This window comes from Protopterus annectens, chromosome 15.part0 (assembly GCF_019279795.1).
Source record: "Protopterus annectens isolate FY-2018-M chromosome 15.part0, PAN1.0, whole genome shotgun sequence".
In the NCBI taxonomy this organism is placed as follows: Eukaryota; Metazoa; Chordata; order Ceratodontiformes; family Protopteridae; genus Protopterus; species Protopterus annectens.
The window spans coordinates 149,633,250-149,658,521 of record NC_056749.1 but is presented as its reverse complement, the minus strand read 5'-3'; positions in this window follow the sequence as shown (position 1 = coordinate 149,658,521).

Sequence of the window (25,272 nt, the reverse complement as noted above, 5' to 3'; positions counted from 1 at the left end):
TTTTAGAGCATGTTATTGTAAAGCACTGTCTCTCTCTTTTCTTCTTTCTTCTCTTTGAACCATTACTGTCCTCATGTATTAGACTTACAAATGTGTTTATCTGGCAGTATGTTTTCTATTTTATTCATTCTGCTAAACTGTGTAAAGTCTTTGTACTTTTTTCTTATTTACTTTCTGTACCTTTTGTACTTATATTACACTTGGAGCTTTGGTCACATGCCTCCACTGGAAAAGGAAAACATATGCCCAGTAGAACAAGCCCAGTAAACAAATGCTAATAAGTAAATAAAAACATATAAATAAGTAAGCAAACAAATAAATACTCTTCTGCATCATCTGGTAGACCTACTAAGGCATGATCTCTAATCTACAGTCAGACATGATGGAGAGTGCCATTACATAGGAGATAACATGGGCGGTGCATTGGTGCAGCGGTTAATGCTGTTGCCTAACCGCAAGAGGTTCTCTGGTTCAATTCTCGGTTGGGGTGCCTTCTGTGTGGAGTTTGCTTTTCTCCCTGCATCCGCGTGGGTTTCCTCCGGGTACTCCGGTTTCTTCCCACATTCTAAAGACATGCTTCTGGAGCATTTCTCCCTGGGCCTCCGCTGAAAACAGGATCTGTGGAACCTAGTCGGACTTTTCCGATCAACAAATGTTAAAAAAAAAAAAAAAAAAAAAAAAAAAAAAAGCCTTGCTGTAAGACCGATTGCATATAAGAGTGGGATTCAAGCCAAACTGATTAAAATCATGCAGATTTATGCTGTTTACATTATTGAAACTAACCATCAGATTTAGAAAACAAAACATTATCTATTAGATTATAAAAGGTAAACGCATATTCCATTCTCCAAAAGGACAGTGCTAAACATTGTTCCAATTATCAACAGTTGCACTTATTTCTTATGATAGAAAGCTAATGCTCAATATCGTAAGACCTAGGCATTATTAATATATGAATCAAGAGCAGACAGACATGCAAGCTGAGTTTAGAAATGGAAGAGGTGTCATGGATGAATGACCAACATCTGCAGGATAACAGAGAAAATAAAGTGCACCTGAAAAATATCAACTTCTGTATTATTGACTAATCTGCAGTTTTTATTGTATGGGACATGACAAACTGATGTTAGAGACATGGGCAATACAACGTAACCTTAGAACAAAGTACAAAACACAAATTAGAACCAAACATAAAATAGCAGGTTAATAATTGGTGATGGAGTGTAACAAGGCTGTAACAAAGGTGTATATTTAATTCATGTCCTGGGCCAGATGGATTAGATGCTGCAATCAACACTATCTAGAGAAATCGTAACAATCTTAGATATGCGGATGATGGTGCTGTGATGTCTGAAAATTATGAAAAGTTAAGGAGCGTGTCAGTGAAGGTCAAAATAGAAAGTACAAAACCAGGCTTTCAGTTCAGCATCAAAATAAATAAATTATTAGAATATATGTCATCTGGGCGACAGATTTTTTTTTTGTTGGGGAAGTATAAACAGTAAGCTGTGGCATATTTTATTTTTCTGAACTGAAGGATCCCTGTATGTGGTGATTGCAACCATGAAATTAGAAGATGCTTTCTTTTGAAGGAAAGCTGTGCCAAATTTGTATAAGATTGCCTACATAATCAAAGCTATAGTTATCCAAGTAATAACATTTATCTGTGAGGTTTCATAGGTTCATAGGTTCATACTAGGCTATCTGCCCTAGGGCATTTATAAGCCTAGCCAGAATGTGTTTGGCTTTCGCCACCCATTTTAAATTTATTTTGCTATGGCCTTTTTCGAGGTTAGTATACTGTGCCTCTGTCTAACAGTGACACAGAAGTGATACCCGGGGTAAACCTATGATCTCCTATCCACTCATCAAAGTTCCTCTTGAAGAGAGTCAATGAGGGACTCTGCCTAACCTGGACTGGGATTTTATTCCAGAGTGAAGGGAGCCTCTGGGTTATGAATCTGTCCCTCCAGCATGTCCTATTTATTTCAGTGCTGAGGTTCAAGTCTCTCAAGCGCGTAGCTCGATGGGATTTGGATTTTCTGAGGTGCAGCATGTCCATTAATTCCGGGCTTTATACATGGCTTTATACATCAGGCATAGGTCACCTCTGAACAGGTGGTATGCCACTGAGTAGAGCTGGAGTTTCTTTAACCGGGCAGCATATGGCATCTGTTTGAGCCCTTTGATCCTCTTGGTGAGGTACTTTTGGGGTCTTTCCAGTTGCTGCAGGTATCTGGTAAGGTACATCCCAAAAGGGGCATTGTACACAATTATGGGCCTGATGAGGGATGAGTAAAGAGGCACGATGACCTCCCCTGATCAAGATGTGAATTCCTTTATGATTAGGTGGGCTATATAAAATGTTTTTCTAACCACTTTGGCCATGTGGTTGTCAAATGAGAGATTGCTATCAACTTGGGTCCCCAGGTCCCTAATTACTTCTTTTGTACTTAATGGATTACCACCTATGTGGTAATTTGTGGGCACTTTGTTTTTGCCAAAGGGGATGACTATACACTTTTTGGCATTTAGCTTGAGGCCATGGCTCTGGCACCAGTTGTCTGTTTCTATGATGCCCTTTTGGAGGATGCTTGTGCCGGCTGGAGAGTCGATTATGGCGCCCAGTTTGCAGTCATCTGTGAACTTGGTCAGCCACAGTCCTTCTGTGTTGGCCTGTACCTCCGAGAAATATATACCGAACAAGAGAGGTCCCAGGACTGAGCCTTGTGGGACACCACTTGTAACTGGTTTGGAGTCTGACATGGCTCCAGCAATTCTAACCATGTGGGTTCTGTCCTTGAGCCAGTTTGCAATCCATCTAGTGACATAGGGGTTTATATTTAAGCTGGTGAGCTTATCTATAATGCCCGAGTGGGGTATTGTATCGAAGGCTTTTGCGAGGTCCAGGTAGGCTGTGTGGACCAACTTCCCCTCGTCAATGGCCTTGGTGACTGTTTCAAAGAAATCAACCAGGTTTGAGAGGCAGGATCTGCCCTTAACAAAGCCAAAATTGGGTAGGATCCAGTGTCTGTAGGTCCCCAATATCTTTATTTATGAGGTCCATGATGATCCTTTCCATAGCTTTGCAGACCAAGCTAGTCAGGCTTATGGGGCGATAGTTTTCAGGATCCATTGAGGCACCACCTTTATGGAGAGGGACCACTGTTGCTGTACGCCACTCTTTGGGCACATATCCTATAGTAAGGCTGAGATTGAACAGTAGTTTTATGTTTGGGTTTAGCTCTTCTTGGAGTTCATGTAGGATGCAGCCCGGGACACCGTCTGGTCCCATTGATGCTGCGTTTTTTGCTTTGGAGAGGGTGGCTCTTACCTGAGCATATGAGATGTCAGGGGGGCAGCACTCTGCTGGGATAGATATTTGCCCTTTTGGTGGGGAGGGGGGGGAGTTTGTGCTTAACCTGTCAGCTAGGATGTTGGCAATGTCTGTGGGTTCAGTGTAATTTTTTGTCATTTTGGACTAATTCTGAGCATATCTGGGAATTACCACCCAGGTTCGTAACATAACTAAAGAAAGCCTTGTGATTATCCTTAGTGTCCTGTGCAATTTTTCTCTCGAAGCTGGCCTTAGACATTTTTATGAGTGCCCGTAGTTTTTTGCTAATGCTGATCAGTGATGCCTTCCCCTTATGGGATTTTGCTCTATCATTTATTAGCTTCCTCCTTCTATTGTACAGTTTGTTTATGGCTGGGGTCCACCAGACAGGACGTCTGCCTTTGGAGGATTGGGTCTTGGTTTTATTTGGGATCGCATGATCCATGCATTCCTGAAGGTGTTCATAGAATGCGTTTATAAAGGATTCTGCGATCTGGGCCGTATTTTCAACAGGCCCGGGGGCTTTGAAGGATTCCACCTCGGTTTTGAGGAGTGTGAAATTTGCTTTAGAGAAGTTTTTCACTGTAGTTTTCTGGGCAGGGGGTGGGGTTGGGATGTGAATATCCAGTGAGATTAGTTTATGGTCTGATCTTACCAGTGAGGGATACACCTTTGGTCTGGAGCATAGAGTCCCCATGTTGGTGATGATCAGGTCCAGTATGTTTTCCCCTCTTGTGGGAGTGGTAACAAGTTGTTCCATAGCATTTGAGTTTATAAATTCTAGGAACCTTTGGGCTAGGTTGTTGGAGCTAGAGTGATGCTCCCAGTCTATGTTTGGGTAGTTGAAGTCACCCAATATAATGGTGTTTGGAGAGACCTTCATATTTTCCAGTGTTCTCACAAAGGCCGAGTGGGGCTCCTGGGTTTGGGAGGGTGGTCTGTAGCAGGCTATAAACTTGAAGGCAGTTTTACCCACTGTTAGTTGCACATGGATAGTCTCTGATGCTTTGTGCTTTGCCACCAATCTGGAGGTGTGGGTATCTTTGATGAATATTGATACTCCCCCTTCTTTTGTGGTTCGGTCCAAGTTTTGGGGCCGAAAAGCATGGTATGAGGTATAAACTGGTAGTGCTGGGGTGCTCTCGGGAGCCCTGAACCAGGTTTCTGTTACTGCAGAGATATCAATGTTCTCCATGCTAAGGAGAGTTTCGAGTGCGTGCATCTTGAGGTTTAGACTTCTGGCGTTGATCTTTATTTAGAGCCTCCGAGTATGTTTTTGTGTGATTATGTGTTTGGTTTGCTGTCGTGGTAGGTCTATGTGAGACTGGAATTGTAGTGAGTGTGGTTTCCTTTTCCTCCTGACTGGTTATGCGAGTACTGAGTTGAGAGAGCTTAGCCTCCAGTTTGGCTATATGGTTGCATCTCTCACATGTGTTGGAATTTGTTGGGAGGAGGAGAGGGTTGTCTGTGTACATGAGGCAGTTGTAACATTGCCTCAAGATTCCCAGATTCACCAGCTGGACCGGAGAGGCAATTGACAACTGACCTTTGGACATGCTAGAATAATATTGGGAATTCCTTAATAATTGAAAACAAGGGCCAGTGGGGAGTGAGGGTGTAGTGCTTTTAATTTTTAGTGCTGACTTATATAATTGCTTTAGCGAGCAAGTGCCAGGTAACTTAAGTGCAATGTGTTACAGGTAACTTAAATGCAAAAATGACAAACAGCAACTTTCTTTCAAGTGAAACAAGGATATGCAATGCAGATATCACTAGTGATCCACAGAAGCACTGAGAAGCCGTGTATTAGGTGGAATTAGCGTTCCAGGGAAATAACAAGCAAACAAACAACAAGCATATAAACAAAGCTAGATTCAGCAGGCCTGGATCTAGTCTATGCTACAACAAACAAGGTGTACCAATTTCAGTAAGATACAATTCAAATATTCAGGCACTATAAACCTTTAACCAGAAATTCCCAGCTTAGAAGGGCAGAGTCCAGCCTCTTCTCCCACAAGAGTGCAGACCACGAACCTTCTTAATGTAAAATAACTGGCCTGAAGCCCAAGTGCTTAAACCAGAACTAATACACTTTAAGAATAACAGACACTGGGCTCTCAATCAGCAGTTCCCAACTTAGAAGGATGAAAGCTACCTTTCCTGCCACCACAGTGCATGCCACAAACCTTCCTAATGTAAAACAACTGATCTGAAGCCCAAGTGCTTAATCCAAAAGACTTAGAATGATAGCTACACTTTAATCAAGTTACTACCAAACAGTAATCAATACAATTGAATACTTTAGAGAATGCCTGGATTAGTGCTCAAGTTACACAAACAAAGCTAGATCCAGCAGGCCCGAATCCTGTCTATGCCACAGCAAACAAGGCGCACCAACTTCAGTAAGAAGCAGTTCAGATATGCATGCACTATAAGCCTTTAACCAGAAATTCCCAGCTCAGAAGGGCAGAGTCCAGCCTCTCCTCCCACAAGAGTGCAGACCACGGACCCTCTTAATGTAAAATAACTGGCCTGAAAGCCCAAGTGCTTAAACCAGAATTAATACACTTTTAGAATAACAGACACTGAGCCCTCAATCAGCAGTTCCCAACCTAGGTTTCATTATAACAAAGATCATGTATTTGAGTACTGATGTTTTGAAATTGAGGTGCTAGAGAAATCTTATTAGAATTTTAGGGACTGCAAGAAGATCCATTTAATTTAGTCGATACTTAAGGAAATAAGCACAGACTTTTCATTGGAAGATCTGACAGCAAAAGAAAAACTCAAAAACTTTGACTATATAATACAGTGACACATTATATGTAGGATACATTGCTGCTTGGAAATATCCAAGGCAAAGAAGTAAGGCAGGTGGAAGCTATGCTAGCTAAACAGCATTACTGAATTAATTAGTATGGATTTCCAAGAACTCAGAGTGGTAGTTTTTAAATGTGCGGCCTGGTGTGCTAAAGTCCCTTTGGTCATGAAGAGTCAGGCTTTGCAAACATGACTAAATACCACCACCACCACCAACAAAAATTATACAAGAAAAGTGGATAGACTATTGCTTAACATACATGTCATAAAAGATAAGCAGGGTATTAAAGACTTCAGGTATGGCATTTGTAGCAATAACAGCATAGTCATGAAACTCTCTGAGGATCCTGACATTATTTATTATTATGTTAGCACTCACAGTTGCTTAATTACTACTTAGACAATGAAAAGTCTCTGACAATTTACTCCATGTAATCTTCTTATTGGTGTTGGTTGTGTTGTATACAGTAATTCCTCTTTGGATACTGTTAGGAAGGTTAATAAATAGTCATTCATGGAAATACACTAGAATTTATCACTACATTCACCATATCTTGTTCCTGGGTAGCAGCTGCCGAACTATGTAGCCTGTGTAGTCATCAAGTGCAGTCCAGAATCTTCATCCTGCCAAAGCACACCCATCAGGGTGATAAAAACAAATGGTAAATAGAATTGCCAAACTTTCTGTATTGGCTAAGTTATTAACAGTTCTAACTCTGAAATGTACAAAGTTGTACTAACATTTTGAAATCTTAACATGGAGGTACAAGTCATACATAACAAAATATGATGTACTGATAAGTGAATTACCACAAGAAAGAAACAGAAAAAAAGAAATCAAGAAGGAACACAGTGGTTGCCAAATCACAGTTATAAAAAAAAAAATAAAATCAAAGACAAAGAAAAACATTCAAGAAGAAAGAGTGCTGTGATCTTCAGCATATGTAAGGAGGAAGAGGGGTGGTGTCTCACAACATTTCTACAACAATCCCTTACCAAAAATGGTGGACCTTTTCAACTGAAAGAGCACTTCAGCCCTAAGGCAAAGTCCTAGTCAAACAGTTCCATCATGACCTTTAATAATTATATTTCTAACATTTAGAGGACATCAAGACATCTTGGATAAGAACCAAGAGTTTCATCCTCAGGCTGCATAAAAGTTACATTTAAAAGCAGATTTTATTTAATCAGGTAGACATGAGACTGAAGTGTACATTATTTTGCAGTAAGCTGTAAGAACATCTTTAACATTCAGTGAGATTATTTTACCAAAGATGAATGTCAGCTTCTTATATTGCAGATGAATTACATTGCAGACTTGAACTACTTGTGCCTAAGTTAATCAAACTGAAATACTTTTCTAATGTCCTGTATGACAGTTTACCACATTTTCATCTCCATATTTATTACTGATTCTCAAATGATAAATGTCAAACACATTTGATGGTAATTTTCTATAAAGTGAACTTAACTTTTCACGGTCTTTCAATTAAGTGTGTGCTACAGTTTTTCAATAGTTTTAACAAGTTATCAGTGACATCCACAGTAGGTTAAGACAAAATGATTTTCTCACTGCATGATTAATGCATTTCACTTTCCACCATTTCTGTTCATTTGGATTGATTTGGTTTATCACTTCATTTGATTGACTGGTCTTTTCTTTTTATGCTCATTTTCAGGGCTGTTTCATAGTTTGTGGGGCAGATTTTGTAGTTTCAGTGTATGAATTGTCTAGTGCTGTAACTTGTCATGTCCCTCCATTTGTATTTTTTTTTATCCCTGTCCTGCTTTAGCTGCATTGACCCATCATTGAGAATACAGCAGAGTTTTTGAGATTCCAGCTAAGCATCCTTCCTAAGTTATTGTTAAATAAATCCTTGTGTGATGTATCTGCGGGCATAATGAGTAACCTCAAATGATTACTACCTTCTGGACAATGATACTGTCTCCATATGTTCATACAGTCCCTCTTAAACTACAAGCAGATTGTAGTAACATCATGCCCTTTGTTAAAAAGGTCACAAATAGTGAATTACATTGTGATTAGTAGTATTCATTCCCCCATTTTTTGCTTTCCTATGGCTAGTAAGATCTGCCTGTTATCTACTTTTATCCCTTTTCCAGTATCCCACTTCAGCTTTGTAGGTTGAAATTGCCCTGCAATATTTTCCTACGAAATTATTTGATTGCTGTAGATGTGCTAAACATCTCGCTGTATATTACGACAGTCCAGAGTCCAATATACTGTTTAGTTGCTTAAGGATTGAACGTGATGTGATTGTGATAGGCATCTGTCACAGTTTCATTCATATGTCCTCTCTCTTCCAGTGACCACTTTTTTTCAAACGACCACTGGAAATCCAAAAGTAATACAATGGAACTACAAAAGGAAGGTGCAGTCTTCAAGAAGAAAAGTTTATTCATTTCTTGCACTTTTTTCCACCCTGCATGGTCAAAACTGTCACCAGGAATGATATATATGAAGAATGTTGAAAGGGAACTATACTGAGTTCTAAATGTTATGCTGTAAATAAAATTAATTCCTTTTCCAAACCTACATCCTGGATGTCATAATCAGTACTAAAGTTATTGACTGTGATGGATAACTCCATTTTACATTATTCAGGCTAAACAAGGTGAATTTTTTTTCTAGTTAGTTTTAGTTCTAGTTCAAGTTGCATAGTCTATCTCTAAATAGGCACCATCATTTACTACCATCTGACTACGGCTGACCACACAATGACATTGTTTCACTGATCCCTCACTATTAATAGAAAGATGTCTTGAGACATACTGAAAAGTTTTGATTCATCACAGTGGACTTAATTTCTAGCAGCCCATCTAGATCCCTGCAGGGAATTGCCAGAGTAATACAGGGGGAATTATTATGTTATTATTTTTTTTATTATCTTTTTACATGTTTTGCCCCAGCTGCCTTTTGATCATCAGACCCTTGCTAATTGAGGGTAAGATAAGAGTTGACTAGGAGGGGCCATCATCAAACAGCCATCAGAGCTGGCTTAGAGTTTTCTGCTTTAGATTATTTTGGCCTTAACAGTTTGCACACAACAAGCCACACATCAAAGTGTATTTATTTTTTAATTTATTTATTTATTTATTGATTACTTTTTTTTTTTTTTAGTTTGTTTACATGGTAACATGCTGATCACTATAGACCATTTGCAGGTGCAGTCTTGGTGGAGAGATTTACGAAAAAAGAGAAATAAAATAAAATCACAAACACAGAGTAATCACAGAAGGTAGACAATTCCATAGACAATTGATAGAATATGTAAATAATATAATCAGAGTAGGAAATCCAATATGAATTAATTTTAGTAGTAAATATGAGAGGGATACATCAGCTCAGAGTAAAGAATCAAAATATAAGTGATAAATGTGAGGAGGGAGTTAGGTTATGTGTCCAGAGGAAAAGCACTTTGGATTATAGAATATTATAAAATATTCATGAAAATTATTCAGAAAAGAGTAATGTGGCAGAAGAAGAATTAAATGAAGGAGGAAATGGACTAGTAGGATGAACAGTGAGTGAAATGTTGATGATGGCAAAATAAACAGTGGATTAAAAAAACACAGTTAAAGTGAAGGAAGACTAGTGTAATGTGATATAGCCATAGCATGTGATAGTATTGACTATGAAGAAATTATACTTATTTTAAAAGAGTAGGAATAGTGCAGCAGCTGCTGCATGGAACATGGCCACCGAGCGATTCAGCAAAGGGCTCCCGGGACATGCACGAGCGTTCTTGCACTATTCCTGCACAGACACCATTGCCTAATGCTAATTACCTCATTTGCTGGTGAAAACCATGCAAATGAGGTGAATTCGTGATTCAGCAAGCAGGCAGGTGTTCGTGCAGGAATAGTGTAAGAAGCAGAAATGTGTTCAGTGACTAGCTGAACACATTTCTGCAAATTAGAAAACGGAGGCATGACAGCTCGTAATAAAGCATGTATTATATCTAGTAGGCATGCCAATGGCTAAATATATGACCACTGGCATGATAAATAGCTTACATTTTTTTAAAATAAACCTTTTTTTGTCCAATCTTGGCCGTTTAAGCATAGGACAGTGGCTCGCAAATGGGATTGTGCCAAAAATAAAAAAAGGGGAAAAATCACTGTTTACAGAAATCTGCATTTTGCCATTATAGTCAATGGTATGTGGAATGAAAACAATACCAGGGGATAGTGGTTGCTAAGGGGAAAGGCCCAGTGTAAGTGTGGTAACTATGGAGTAAGGCAGTGTTGTATGCAAATGAGGGGATTTATACTGAATCACAAATTTCTTCTAAGTGTCAGACTACACCTAACTGTATAGGTGCTCTAACATCACCGTGTAGACAGGAGGAGCAGCTAACATGAAAAGACGGTGTGCCATGCTTGCTGTAAGCACACTGGAGCTCAGTGGCCATGTTTGCACTTAGCTAAGCACAGCTAAGGAAAGTGGTGTGTTTGAGGCTGTATTGTTCTATTCCATGAAATGCAAACCATGTTCGCATCCAGGGAGGCCCAGTTCCACTTAAAAGTGTTTACTTTAGCTAAACAGGTATGCGCAGTGTGCACCAGGCCTAAAAAAAAAAAAAAAACACAGGGAATAGCAGAACTGTTTACATTTGAGAACCGGGAATGCGCGGTATGCATCAGGGCTTAAACGGGGAGGAAATGGGAAGGGGAAACAGCAGAAGGAAGGCAATCAAGGAGAAGTACCATAGCTGGCGGGTGGAATGCATCAGAATCAGCCAATTACACAGGCAGCAGCCCAGCACATTACTATAAACTATGCAAACACCTTTCAGTCTGATTTTTTCCCACAAACTCCACACCACTGGTGTACACATACAGGGGAATTTTAAACTGACATAACTAGCAAAACATGTTAGGGGCTGCTGTTGCTTTGATTTATATCTATGTGCTAGAGACTGAGGGTGGTGAGGAGGATAATGTTGACAGCCAACTCAAACTGAGGAGGAGAAGAAGAGTATTCAGACCCAGGGTAACCTACCAGGGGCTACATGATCTGGAGATAATAGAGTGCTACAGGGTGGACAGGGACATACTTCAGCAACTTGATGAGCTGTGCCGGCCTTGGCTCAGAACCAACAGAGGGGAACCCATCCAAGTGGATACCAAGGTATGTGTAGCCTTAATAATACTAGCTACAGGTACTTTCCAAAGACCAACTGAAGATATCATGGGGGCCTCACAGGCATCTGCATCCAGGATACTCCACCAGTTCCCGGATGCCATGTGACCACATGCCACTGAGCACATTTATTTCCCCAGCACCCGTGAGGAGAGGACCAGCAATATGCATCTCTTCCACTATGTAGCAGAATACCCAGAGGTACTGGGTGCCATAGAGTATACACATATCCACATCAAAGCACTGCTCAATGACCAGGGTAGGGTCTACCTAAACCACAAATGGTTCCACTTCATCAACTGCCAGGTCATGTGTGATGCCCAGGGCATTATCATGAATGTGTGTGCTGGCAGCCCTGGAAGCTATCACGACTCCCACATTTGGCATTCATCACAGGTGTACCAGGCATTTGCCAGTGGTTACATCAAATATGGCCATCTGATGGGAGATGCTGGCTACGCACTGTAGCCGTGGCTGATGACACCCATCAGAAATGCACACACACCCACAGAAGAACGCCATAATGAGGCACATGCACAAACCAGGATCATTATAGAGCATGTGTATGGGATGCACAAGTCATGGTTCTGCTGCCTTGACATATCCGGTGGAGCCTTGCAGTACTCTCCAGCCACATGTGCACACATGTTCATAGTATGTGCCATGCTACACAATATAATCCTGTGGAAACAGCTGCAGCAGGAACAAAATGGGGAAGGGCCAAACAGCTCCCCACCATTGCCAAGGTCTCCACAGGCACAGAGTGACTCAGAGAAGGAACATCCTCAGCCTGCCCCTCTAGGCAGATGGAGGCGTTCCCAGTATGCCCTGTCCTTGGCAAAGAGGTAACGCATAGCACATACACTGACATCATAGGACTCGAGGGACTGATCTCTCTCTCTCTCTCTCTCTCTGACTCGCACACACAGTAAAATGGATGCCAAACATCACACCACCATACCATGTTTAGGCAGTGTACTGTGTGCATCTGACATAGTCAACCCTCAAGAAACCATCCTCACAACACCCTCAGGCACAAAGTAAGTCAGTCTCCTTAACAAAATTAATGAACGGAGTGGAATGTTCTGATAGCATATCTATGGTATTGATTCAAGCATGCAAGGGAATGGGGTGGCTTACTGGGATAGCAGCAGACTACTGACAGTTCTGTGGGACAGCAGGAAGTGTTTTCCCAGTACTAGCCTCTCCACACCATGCAGTACCACCCTAGTCAACAAATACCACTGCAGTATATGTGGAGAGCCAAATAACTGGGGGTCATAGGTCGTATACATGAATGTCAAAGTGGTGGTGCCATACCCACCCCAAGCCTCACCCAGCAGATCAGCTGTAGAAACCCATACAGAAATGCCTTGCAAAGGCCCACACATGGCGACATCCATGAAATCCCCACCTATAGACTTTTACACAGTGATATCACAGCAGGTCTGGCAGTGGCAGTATGGCTTTGAAAGGTAAGAAGTCTGAAACTACAAATTTCTATGCCAGAACAATCTTACCTGTGGTTGATACTGTAGTCTGAAAGATAGTGCAAACCACTATGCTAAATGGGACAAAAATGTTAAGCAAATATCAGCACAGTCTCTGCAAATGTGTATTGTGTACAGATGTGTCACCCCCCCCCACATAGTACCATAGAAATTCAGTAAAATATCCCCAGTGTTAAGCAGCATACTGGATCAACTAGAGTGATGGCTCAACACAAACAGAAAGCAATTGTCAGTAACACCCACAGTCAACTTACTGGTGCCATCCCAGGGTTGTCCACTGCTGGCAGCCTGGGAGCATATGATCATCAGAATGCACTACCTTGTTAGAGATGGCCTGCATCTGTCACACCTGGCCTACAGGCCTCTGGCAAATGTCCATGCCTCACCCACAGTGCCCTGTTAGGGACTGTCATGGGGTCCATAACACCAACATAACACAGTCTACAAAATGCAAAGAAAGGCCATGCTGCTAACTGCTAGGAGAAAAGCTGCCAGTGTCAGAGAGCAGAAATCTGGCCAAAGCCATAAATAATGGGGTGAAAAAGGTCCAAAGAGAAGGACACCTTTGAAATACTGCTCTAATAATGTAAAAAGGTGATGGAATGATTGTAGTAGCATGGAATGTCTGATGCGTACGAAGTCAGAAACTGCAATGTCAACTGTCAGTAATATCTGACTTCAACCCTGAGTGACTTGCAAAACACTTTTCCTTGAAAACCACACTTATTTGCATAACCAACAAGATATATGAGTCATGAATGTGAACATACTGTGATACTCTGTACAGTCGACAGGCAGGGCTAGGAGTCTAAACATGGGAGTGCACTCATTGCAGGCAGTCCTAACCCTGGAAGATGGTGACATGTCTGCACCCACAGAACCCTGGCCCACACCCTTCCCTGATTACTCATCCTATGCAACATCCTGACCCCAAAATATGTCCAGTCAACAAAAATGAGGTGGGCCATACATATATGTCAGACAAACACACACCTCCAGGCTGGTCAGACAGTCTGACACACACAAGACTCTGAAAGTGCAGTGCAGTCAACCTTTGAGCAGACCCCCTATGCAAAGCACTGGTAGCTATAGGCAAACATATCTGACCCAGGACCCCCACCCATATCTTATCCCCTACAAATCTATCCAGAGTCTGCCTGTCACTTTGATACTGTCTGACTTATATTACCCAACCGTGGACTGGAAATCAGACCAGGTCAGAACAGAAATGCACAGAGATTCCACCATTGTAATATATCACCAAGGTGCCGGACCATTTACACAGCTCCAGCAGTCATTTGCTGGTAGGCACACCTCTCAACAGGCTGGATTGTGCAAGAATGCATAACATTTGGCCCATAATTTTGTTGTGTGCATAATTCATCCTGTATTCCTCTGGTAAATCACTGTGATGATCTGAGGAGGTATGTCACGAGGTACTGAAACAATACATGACAGTGTCAAATGGCATGTATGTCAGATGTCTTCTAAAACAAGCCCTGTAACCTTAGCAATCCATACATTACTGAGAGAAATAGTCACAAACACCATATGACCCATTGTCCCCCATTTTGATAGGCTATCACCATTTATCCTGCACCAACAGGTTGAGTGGTATAGCTGTAGCACAAAAAAAAACTGGACTGGAGTACAACAATCCCTACAATGGAGTCCCACATGTACTAGCTATAGAAGGTCACACTGGAAATGCTCTTACACAAAGAGAAATGTCAGGAATGGACAGGCCTTCCCCACCCAGTGCACTTCTCATTGCCCTACTTTAGCAGTCCTGAAGATGTTTGTCACCATAGAAGCCCCTTTCATCAAGTTTTACCCCTATAAGCTCTGTGGTGTGTGTGATAACTATGTAAAACTATAATACAAATAACTAGTTAGGTAAGAGTTCTAATCTAATTCCTGGCAAATGTTAAAGTGTGTATGTGTGTCTAGAAGTTAAAGCTTGTGGGTCCATTCAAAACCAGTACACTTCCCCTGTCCCATTTTAGCAGTCATGTAGATAACAGTCACCTTAGAAGTCCCTTTTATCAGGCCTCAGCCCCATAAGCTATGTGGTGGATGTGATAACTACACAGCATTATAGTAGAAATAACTAGTTATGCAAAAGTTCTAATCTCAGTATTGGCAAATGTCAAAGTGTGTGTGTGTGTGTGTGTGTGTGTGTGTGTGTGTGTGTGTGTGTGTGTGTGTCTGTATGTGTGTTTGTGTGTGTGTTTACAAGTTATAGGTTATGGGGCCATTCAAACCAAGTACACTTCCCTTTTCCCTACTTTAGCAGCCCTGCAGATTTCAGTCACCTTAAAGTCCCTTTCATCAAGCCCTTAGCCCCATAAGCTCATTGGCATGTGTAATAACTCAGTAACACTGTAGTACAAACAACTAGTTAGGTAGGAGTTCTAATCTCAGTGCTGGCAAATGTTAAAGTGTGTGGGTGTGTGTTTACAGGTTATAGATTTTGGGTCCATTCAAACCCAGTACTCTTCCCCTTTCCCTACTTTAGCATTTCTGCAGATATCAGTCACCTTAGAACTCCGTTTTCTCAAGCCTCAGCCCCAAAAACTCTGTGGCATGGGCAATAACTGAGTAACACTATAGTACAAATGACTAGTTAGGTAGGAGTTCTAATACCAGCTCTAGTGAACATGTGTGTATATGTGTAGTTTAAGGTATTTTGTGATCTCTCTCACCCAGTACATCACCAATTACCATACTTTACAAGGGCTGGTGATGTTCCTCACCGTAGGAGTACCTTTGGCCAACCTTCACCCTATAAACTCCGTGGTGTGCTATAAATGTGTAACACTGTAGTAGCAATAAATAGATAGGTAAGAGTTCTAATGATAGTCCAGGAGCATGTGAGCAGTATCCTGTCTGTGGGGTGGTTGTTGTGTTTGTGTAAGAGCCATATCCACTGGGGTGGGTATTGTTACTTTTTGCTGTTGCCTACACAGTACATGTCCCAGTGTCCACATTACAAGCCCCACAGTTGTCATCCACTGTAGAGGGACCAGTAGACACTCTGCAGCCCTATAAGCATTGTGCCATGTGCAATAAGTGTGTGACCGTATGGAATAGATAAAGAAAACCAGAACAAATACAGACCAACAGTGAGACTCCAAAGAGGCAACCGACTTGTAAAAAAGAACACAACGAATTGACCCAAGTTTCATCTTTATTAGACTTCTTCAGAAGAAGTATAATAAAGACGAAACCTGGGTCAATTCATTGTGTGCTTTTTTACAAGTCGGTTGCCTCTTTGGAGTCTCACTGTTGGTCTGTATTCGTATGGAATAGATAACAAGATAGGCTGCCCATCTAATTCTTGGATATCACTCTCCAGTCAGGAATCATACACAAATACACTTAGGTAGGCAGCCACTCTTACATCAGTAGATGGCCTGCAAACAGGCTCACAGATAGAACCCACAGTGTGAAAGCAGCGGACTCCACGTCAGACTGCTAAAGAGTCATGAGTGGAGTCCCACAGGTTGTGGACCTGGGTTCCCTCATGTTTGGGATCCACACCTCTGAGGGCCAGCCAATACAAAGGTGCCCTGGCTGACAATGTTTGCAGATGACTACAAGGTGGATGCTATTATTACACCCCCACCTGAGGTTGACATCTTTTACAAAGGCCTCTATGACTGTTGTCAGAACCCTGGACATAAGCTCAATACCAGATGATGTGCCGCCATCCCCTTTGGGTACAACATGGCTCCCATAAAGTAATACATTGATGGTAGTCCACTGAACACTGATGTTGGTATAATGGAACTGGGAACACAGGTTGACAGTGAGCTCAATGGTGACCACCACAGTGTCACTGTCTTCTGAAAGTCCTTCCATGTGTCACTTCTCCTGACTCAGGGTGTTGAATCTGGGAAGTAAAAGGACAGTGTTTTCCTGTACACTCCCCTCAGTGGGCCAATCAATGTGTACTATGGCCCATGTGCCATGTACCCCACTGGACACCAGCAACAACAGTAGAGGCTGCAAATGTACCTCGCAAAGAGGATCTTAGGTACCTTACACTTGCCCCATATGGACAGACTCCAACAACTGCAATGAATCTCTGTCTCATGTTGGCTACTTAGGGTATGATCTCTGCCTGACATACACAGCCATGTCTGACCCAACCTTTCAGGAATGCTACATCCGAGGAAACCAATCTGTTGACACAACATGCTCCAGACACCTCAACTCCATCCTCACAATCAACAGGACATGCTGGAGGGACAAGTTTACAACCCAGAGACTGGCCATGCTATGGAATAGACACCACATACATGTCAAGCCGAGCACATCACTGGCCCTCTTCAAGAGAAATCAGGAGGAGTGGATGGGGAATAGAATACTCACCCTGAGGATCACTCCAGTGACAATATTCAGCTGACAAACTGGGGAGTATCGTCAGGTGGCATGATGCCAGTGTATTCCCATGGGCTAGCCTTGTAAAGTCCCCATGGCCGTTTGCCACGTACACTTATGACTCTTTGAACCCATGGATTTCAGTATTGTAAAATGTGTGTCTGCATTAGTGTATCTGAAAGTGTTTGTGAGTGTGTAAATATGTGGATGAAAGTAGTTGGACCATCTCACCCAGTAAACCTACCATTGCCATACCTTACAAGTGCTGTAGATATCATTAACTATATAGGAACCTTGGGACACTCCACAACTTATAAGCTCTTTGGTGTGTGCAGTAACTGCATAGCACTATAATACCAATAAACAGATAGCTAGGGGTTCTAATATGAGTCCTAGCAAATGTGTGTGTATTATTGGGGGTGTGTGTGTGTGTGTGTGTGTGTGTGTGTGTGTGTGTGTGTGTGTGTGTGTGTGTGTGTGTGTGTGTGTGTGTGTGTGTGTGTGTGTGTGTCTAAGTTACAGTATTTTGTGGCCTCTCTCACCCAGTACATCACCCATTGTCATAATTTCAAGGCCTGGTGATGTCCCTTGCCTTAGAAGTACCTTTGGACAAGTGTCACCCCATAACCTCTGTGGTGCATGCTATAAATGTGTAACACTGTAGTACCAATAAATAGATAGGTAAGGGTTCTACTCTCAGTCCTGGCAAATGTGTGTGAGAGAAAAGTATAAAGTATGTGTTTGTGTGCAAACAACATCTATTGAGTGGGCACAGATTCATATTTTATGCCATGGTAAACACAGTAAATATTCCTAAGTCTATTGTATGAGGTCCGTTGCTCACATCAACCATAGTGGTATCTGTAGACACTCATTAGCCCTATAAGCCCTGCGCAACAGTATGGAATAGTATGGTACGAATAACAAGATAGGTTGGTCTGCTAATGTCAGTACCGGCAAGTGTGGGTGTGTGTGTGTGTGTGTGTGTGTGTGTGTGTGTGTGTGTGTGTGTGTGTGTGTGTGTGTGTGTGTGTGTGTGTGTGTGTGTGTGTGTGTGTGTGTGTGTGTGTATGTGCACATTGGTGTATATAGCAGTGGTTGTGAGTGTGTAGACTTGTATGCAACACTATTATGAGTACTCTCACACCCAGTACAGCCACTATTGCCATACCCTACAAGGCCAAATGATGTTATTCACCTTGCAGGTACCTTGCAACAGTCATCACACTAGTAGTCCTGTGCCACCTGCAATAACCACATAATAGTGTGGTACCACAACTTGATGGGTAGGGGTTCCAAACACAACACTGGTAACTGTGATCCTGTGTGTGTGTGTGTGTGTGTGTGTGTGTGTGTGTGTGTGTGTGTGTGTGTGTGTGTGTGTGTGTGTGTGTGTGTGTGTGTGTGTGTGTGTGTGTGTGTGTGTGTGTGTGTGTGTGTGTGTGTGTGTGTGTGTGAACAGTATTCTCTGTGTGCTTGGTCAACACAATATCCTCTGGGATTGAGAGCATTAGCAATCTGAGGTGTATTCCACCTACCACACTTATCATTGTCCACTATACTAGAGCTGATGTCAACCAGCATAGACTGGGATACAACCCCTCAGCCCTATAATTTGTGAGGCACATACAAGAATTGGTACACATACCTGGGAAATGTATGCAGATACAGCTGTACCCCATTGATATGGTGGATGTGTTACTACACTGCCATACCCCTTGGTAATGTCTACAGGGTCACATCCTGCAGGCACACAGACACACACTTAGTGTTACTGCCACCAATAATGCATCATGGCTGAAAAGGTACCCACACACTCTGATGGTTACCCGTTACAAATGTCAGATGACAGCACCTTACACAGCATGAAATAGCTACACTCTACTAACATCACCCTGTGCATCTGACTCATATTGACATGTACCTGCATCAATGTTATGGATGGCATGGATGTGGCACAGGTATCATCATATGCACAGGGTGTTGTGTGGGTTTTCCAGAAGCCTAGGCTGGGCCACACAGTTGATATCATGTGTGTTGACAGCTGTGAGCCATACATGGCAGAATGTACAGTTCACCATCTCTGGCCACAGACCTGGGGATTGGGTCTGCTGAGGGTATCATGGGCATCAGCAGGGCTGAGTCCAGATGCAGTACTACTCCCCATTGGTGAATGCTGCCTGCTGGATCCATGTCTCTGTTGAGACCAACCAGGATCACATGCCTATGACCTGCTGCAACATGGGATAGACAGCATACCCTCTTCAGGAGTGCTGGTGGTGCTGCCAGCATGGGAATGTGATGGTGCATAGATACATAGACCTCAGCTGATCGTGGTGCTGCCCTACAGCCACATGGCTTGTGGCCAGTGTCCGCCAAATGCTCAAGCACAGATATTCCATAGTCGAGGAGTGTCAAGGTCTCCTCTCACCATCTATCCATGATACCAGTATGGTCACAGCTGGCTGCAGTGAATTCATATTGCCATGGACTCCAGGGATGTGCCCATCCATGACCCTGCATATATGTCTGGCATTATGTTCTTCATGTGCTTATGCCCCCATGACAGCTTGAAACATGAATCTGGTGACTGCTGTCATCACACTCGCAACAGGAGCATAATGGGCTGCAATCCTCCTCTGAGCACCCCTGCCCATCTGCCTGTTTGGGACCTCACCAGCACTCTGGCTATGGCTAGTGCCTGCACCCTCACTTGCTGTAGTCACCACAGTAGGCTGTTCCATGCCATCACCCACCAACTGTCCATTATCTGTGGCCACTGGTGATGGGTTATATGTGGGCATTGTGACTGTGTGCAGGGATGGGTTTGACAATAGTGGGATGCCAACCAATGGCACAGTATCAGCCCCTGACAATCCCACCTGTGCCTCAATATGAGTATCATCATGGTCAGATTCTACAGAGACAATGACATCAGTATCAGAGCGGGGGGGACCACAGCCACCATGTCCACTTGTGAGGGAAAAACAACTTATGTAAATCACTATTGACACCATAAGGTTTGCTGGTAAACACACACACACACACACACACACACACACACACACACACACACACACACACACACAGGTGAGGTGCCTAAAAGGCATTACACAGACCTCACATTAGCTGACTGGGGACATTCATGACACACAGTCAGACAATAACATACACAGTCTGGATGGACCCTCAGCATCATGCAGTGCAGCCCTTTCCAATTACCATTACTACTAATATACACCTCTGGGATACTTGAGTGGTGTTAGTAGGTGATGGCCCTTCATTTAGTACACACTGCACCCTGTGTAAATTATTGCTGTTCACCTGTATAGCACTGTGGAAACTCCTACAGAGCATACCCCAACTGTACAGGGTTTTGCTGAATGCCTACATGTGTGGCTCATATGTTTGGTCTGTTCCTCATAATGCCTGTGTTTTTCTGATATATTATTGGATTGGCCTCTGGAATGGTGCCACTAAGTAATGTCCTAACTGGAGGTTCAGACTGCATAACCTGTAGAACATGTATTTTAAAACAAAGCCAGTTACTCAAACAACTTCTCAAGCTTACAGTAGAAATAGTAAGTGTACACACACCTGTTATAATGCCAGGGTTTTGTGATATATCATATGAGACCTCAGAAATCAGGTCATAACATTGCCATCATTTCATATGATATATAACCTATGCAATCCAGCTGAACAACATACACATCAGTTACAGGTGACATTTGGTAACTGAAATAGGTACAATAGGCTGGTTGCATGAGTGTGCACACTAGTAAAGTAATAATCTGTTAAAGCAACTTTTGATTTAATCATAGCATGTAGTCCTCTTGGGAAGGTGTCTATTAGCATGGCACATCTTGACTTGCCAATGTTTGCACACTCTCCCTTGCAAAACACATCCAACTATGTCAGATTGCAAGGGAATCCTTTGTGCACTGCCCTCTTCAGCTTGCCCTGCATACATCCTATTGGATGTAGGTGTGGGCTCTGACTCAGCCAGCGCAGGATGTTGCATGTGTTCTGGTGAAGCCATCCTATTGTTGATAAGGATGTATGGTTTGGGCCATTGTTGTGTGGAAAGGTGGAATTCCTCAACATCCACAGCTATGTGGTAAACACCAAAACATTTTGGAGCCACAAGGGACCAGTGTTTGGAACTGTTCATAATGCCCTCTAACTTGGCTACAGCCCCAGTTCCAGCTTGTGAACAGCAACCCCAAAGCAGGTCACTACCATCTCTATTCTTCACCATGGGGGTGGTGTTGTTATGGTGATGTGCAGTGATGATAGTGTGCCAAACACACCTGTCAGAATTATGGCCAATGAGTACAGCCATGATCCCATATTACCATAACACATTTTCCCACTTGCTTTTTGGAGACCTGATGTATTATTTTTAATCTTTCAACAGGCCTGGATATTGTTTGGTGTGAGGAACTTCTGCCATCTTCTAACCCTATCCTATAGGCAGGACATGTGGAGACCATGGAATGTTGTTGTGACATGTAGTACACACCCAGTACTTGCTGGAGATTCCTGCTACTCCTTCACTGTTGCTATAGAGCTCCTGGGAGCGTCCCTGGCCAGTTTTGGTCTTGTATTCTCATAGACTTTGGTGGGATGTCCTCTCCTTCACAATGTCACTGTAGCCCCATATTTTCACCACCTTCTGATGACTGTCTGCACTGTGTTCCATGGTATATACAATGCTGTGGAAATGTTTGAGTACCCTTCTCCAAGCTGATACATCTCAAACATGTGGTGCATTAGCAGCTTCGTCAGCTCTATGTGAACCATGGCTGTTGCTGTAGCAGGTGACTGGCTATATGTTGAGATACTCCTGGCAGGACAGCTGACCATTAGTTGCTGTTAATCAAAGAGTGTCTGTTGTGTACCCAATAAGATGTACTGCTGTAGTTATACCGAAAGCTGCCTCAACATAGTACTAGCTTCAGCCTGTGCACACATATGCATCTAGGTTGTTATACTATTATGTGTCATTATTATTTCAATGACAGATTTGTTTGTTTTACTATTGAATTCTACAGGTTATAGGTCACATGAAAAGATGACAGTATCCTGAATTTGTCTATTGTGCTCTCAGTTTTGTATATCACACATACCTGGCAATCTAACAGGTGTGTACACCATTTATATGCACTGTATACCACTGATTCTGCAATATGACCCTAGTTTTGGGCCTTTATCCCCCATTCTGTTGGTCTTTGTCCAGGTGTTCTGCAATGACAGGTTATGAGGTATGCTACAGATATTAAAATAAAAAAAGGCTTCCACCACAACGAAATGTTCACTGAGAAATTCTGTTAAAATGTAGGCTTTAATAAAACGAAGAAATAAAGAGCACAAATTGTGCTGTTCAAGTTGCAGGTCAAACAGGATAAGCACTTTCAGTTAAAAAAACCTTCTTCAGATCCCAGTGTGTAGACCTGACTTACTGCTGTTAAATAATTGCTCAACCAATCACATACAGCAATCAGATGCACGCCTTCCTTGAGCCTCCATTTCATTTCTTAATTAGGCTTCTCTCTTTCAAAATAGGTTTAATAGGAACTACACTGTTGAGCCCTGGAAATAAATTAGCTCTGACGTTCGTCATCCATTTGCTTTCTTCCTTTTCAGTTTTGTTGACAATGTCTCCTCCACGGAGGTTAGTAGTCACATTTGAAATAACCATAAAGCTAAATGAATGCCCTGGATTTTCAGACACATATCCATATAGGGTATTGGTTACCACTTTATTCTTGATGATTAACAGGTGGCGAAGTATCCGTTCCTTAAACTTTCTATTGGTCTTTCCTACATTATAGGCTTGGCACAAATTACAAGTGCCAACATATATAACATTCTTGGTGTTGCAGTTAGCAAAACCAGAGAACTTATAGCATTTGTTAGTTACTGGATGAACAAAACTGTTGGAACATTTAATGTGGCTGCAAGCTTTGCAAAAGCCACATTTCCAAGTTCCTAACCTATTTCTTCCTTCTGTACTCTGCTTGTTAGGTATTCCATCATAGTTGCACAATAAATCCTTTAAGTTCTTCTTGTTTTTATAACCAAACTTAGGTGTTTCCCCTACTATTCTCTGCATTTTATTGCAGTAAACACCACCACAGGTGAACATGCAGATATTGCCAAACCACTGAGTGTAACAGTTGTGTCCATGGTCACTTGCATTAACTTTAGCATGACTGAGGTACTGGTAAGCCACAACAGGGAAACCCCATGCTTACAGGGTTCAGACTTCTATCCCATGTGCAGACCAGCGGGACCTATGTAGTTGTGAGGGAGAGGTATTGTCATCAGATTTACATTAGGCATCGTTACAAGATGAACACTACATTTCTGCACAGGTACAGTACACACTATGATATTACACAATTTGTTGTCCTTCACCATAGATGTGCACTTGTGTGCATTACTACACACCACCCACTAATCCATTTTGCATTGACATATGCATCTAGAGACTCTGTAAAAGACAGTTTAAATGCTACCTCATTACATTGATGTACACTTTGGCCTTACCTGGATGCTCCTTGCCTGCTGCTTGGGTGCCACCCACCTACACAACTGCTGTTTCCCATGATTGAGTTTGTGTGGGGGCTACCTCATGGTTGGCAAGGAGCTCTTTTGTCACCATAAGTGGGGCCTGTGTGGCTGGCCCCCACCAGTAGTAGTACAGTCCCTCACTGCAGCAGCAGCCCTTTGCAGGGCATGCTGTATCAGGTCAGTTGGTAGCACAACACATTCACTCTGTGGACCATTCCATCTGACAGGACAGTCCGCTCCTGCTGGCTATGGCCAGACAGAATGCAATAGTTTAAGATTACAGCTTCTGTGACGGCTGCTGTCTCCGCATCAGTGTAAGGCATTTGCCACTACATGGCACCTGGAGACATACACAGGGAAACACATCACAGGACTTCAGACATTACCCAGTTCTTTACAGAGCCAGAACATGCATATGGACTATTATTAGCCACCACTTACAAACACATCATACCCCTGTACCTAGCAACACTGTATGAACATGCATTGTACTCTTGGTCCTAATGTATCATGTTTCCCCCAGTGAGGGCCAGTACATTGCATAAACCACCATTCATCATTCACGTTTGTGTAGAGGGATGGAATTGGCCATGTTCCTTGCAGATGGGATGTCAATGGTGCTCAGGTTTTGCTTGCATACAATGTGTAATGGAACTGTAAACATATGGCTGGGTTCATGTAGGATGCAGACAGGAATGTTATCAGGCCTCAAGGGAACTTGCTTTTGTCAACTTTGATTAGGCAGTTTGGACCTGATCCATGACGATGAGGGGAGGGGTGTGTGTGCTGTACATATGATCCATGGTGGTAATGTCTGCCCTAAACCTGTCTGCAGCAGGCTGGATGTAGCTATGGTGTGTGTGTATGTGCAGTGATTGACCACCATTACAGGGTGGGTTGGGTTGGTGTCTCTGGGACTGCAGACATATGTGAAGATAGCCTTGTGATTGGCCTTAGGGGATGTGTCCAACTTCTACTCATAGTTATCCTTACAGTAATCTACCTCTGACCTATTATGCTCATTCAGACAAAGGTTGACATGCTGCCCAGTTGGTGCCTGTACCTATTTTGCCCTGTACAACCAATATAGCATCACATTATGTGCTTTCTGCATTGCTGCTGTTCAGCAAAGGGGTTTTCTCTACTTTGGTGGAGACAGGTTTTACAAGTAAGTTATTGCTGAGGCCATACAGCTATGTGGGTTGTCATATATCTGTTTGTAGCAGGCATGGACACAGGGTCAGAACACAGTTGGCTACCTCTATAATGTCAATGTGATACTCATGTTTATTATACCACCCATGTCTGTGTCTGAGCAATGACACCATCAGTAGCTGTAGAGGTGTAACTCTGTTGGATGCACAGAAACTAAGGTTACACATGTGTACAACATGTACAGCGTATTCACCTGACGTTTTGCATCCCATGTCAGTTGTTATGAGGCAGCCAGGTACATCTACCCATACATACAT